At 31.3% G+C, this 2,077-nt stretch overlaps 1 non-coding gene across 1 annotated transcript; it reads left to right on the forward strand.

Annotated features, from left to right (window-relative positions):
* The first annotated feature begins 450 nt into the window (after window positions 1-450).
* Window positions 451-532, forward strand: TRNAS-AGA (transfer RNA serine (anticodon AGA)). Its single transcript has one exon. It is a non-coding gene; the product is annotated as a tRNA-Ser (tRNA).
* Window positions 533-2,077: the final 1,545 nt, after the last annotated feature.

Raw genomic sequence — 2,077 nt, forward strand, 5'->3', positions numbered from 1 at the left:
CTAAATTAAATAAACAATGATTAAAAAATAAAAATTATTCAAAATAAATATTAAATTACGAAAATTTATGATATAAATATATAATAAATATTTTTTCAGACATACAATATACAAAAATATAGTCAATATTTATTAATTTTTTTAAAAAAAAAATTTTAAAATTTTCGGGTCAACCCAACCCGATCATTTTTTTCGGGTCAGCTATCGGGTCCAACCTGATCTGACAGAACCCGAAAACCTCAAACCCAAACCTGGTTTTTTTCGAGTTGAATTGTATCGGATTGGTGGATCGTATCTGATTTTGACACCACCCTTATCAAATATGACCATGTTTGGCAAGGTAAAATAGACTTGCCTATCCCCGAACCCAAGTAATTAACCGATTTTTTTCCATGCACATGTGTTTGACATTGGACTAAATAATAATATGTAATAGCTATGATTCATAAGGTGGTCGTGCCGGAGTGGTTATCGGGCATGACTAGAAATCATGTGGGCTCTGCCCGCGCAGGTTCGAATCCTGCCGACCACGTTGTATTCTCATTATTTTCTTTTCTTTTCATTTCTTTATTTAATTAATAATTATTTGTTAATATTTTATTTAATATTTTTCTGTTGAAATTCTTAAATTAATAATTACTTTGTTTATTCGGCATTATTTCTTTAAAACAAAATTGATTAAGTTTTATAGTTAATGATTTGCTGGTCCAACAATATAACCATGTATAAAATATAAATGGAATTATGATTATTTCATAAAATATGATGTAATAGGTTTCTTACAAGTCAGTCCCACTAATATATATTTGTGTGACAACTGCAGTAAAATTTTTTTTTTTACACAAAAATTGATTTTTTTCATATATCGGGTCGAGTTAGAGATTTGTCTCACATAATTAACCCGTAAGACTGTTTCATATGAGTTTTGCGTGATATATAAGGGTGTGGTTAAGTTGTTGTCTCGAGAATATTATCTATATTACATATAACGGTTGAGACCCTTAGTGGTATGAGTTTGTGATATCAATAGATTTTTATGAAAATATAATATCCATTTTGATAAATAGTATTTCTATACAATTTACTTATACCTACAATATCTAATCCACTTTTAAAATTAAAAAATCTATATATTATCTTTACAAATTAAATATTTAATATAATTACGTTATTTTTATCCAAATAATAATAAAAACTAACAAAATTTTATGAATCAATTCAATTTATTAATGATCATGATCACAATTCATATACATAATGTAGTGTGTTGAAACATTTAATGTTCGCAATCTTGATTTTGATGATAACAAAACTTGCAGTTTTGTTACTAACGAATTTACCTAAGTGCGCAGAAAGCTGAAACTAATCAGACTTCGAACTGATCAGTTAACGAGCCAAAACTGAAGTTATCAAGATGCAAACTGAAAGTGACAACTGATTGCCCAAACTAAACCAATCCAACTGAAATATCAAAGACCAGTTCAGTTGATAAGTAGGTTAAGCAGAAGACCTTAAGAAGCCCGGCCAGCTGATGAAGAGTTCAACTGATGAAGAGCCAAAATGACCAATTCAACTGAGTCAGTGAAATCAGTTTAACTGATGAGTCAACTGATTTCACCACATCAGTTCAAGACCCGTTCAACTGACCAGTTCCAAGCATCAAGTAGGAGCCAATCAGCTTGCAGAACACGACAAGCTTATCTAAGTGGAATCTAGTTGTGAACAAGGGTATAAAAGCAAATGTCCGATCAAAGGACAATAATGAACGTTGCAGCAAAGCTTAAAGTCGAGACGTTCCAGAATGGCTGTGAGAAAGGACAAGACACAAATATCGAGGAACGAATTCAAACTACAACGGACATATTTGATGAGTTTTGATGAATGGTCACATAATCTCTATAAATACAAGATCAAAACCATCAACAAAGAGAGTATGTGAAGATCAGCAAAGGAGAGAAAAATAGAACATGCCATCAGCTTAGTTTAGAAGCACAATTCTCTCAGTGTGTGAGAACACTTTCGTGTTATATTCATAGATCAGTTCTCACACACGCACACACACCATCACTCACATATA

Source organism: Primulina huaijiensis, chromosome 18, assembly GCF_012295235.1.
Source record: "Primulina huaijiensis isolate GDHJ02 chromosome 18, ASM1229523v2, whole genome shotgun sequence".
NCBI lineage: Eukaryota > Viridiplantae > Streptophyta > Magnoliopsida > Lamiales > Gesneriaceae > Primulina > Primulina huaijiensis.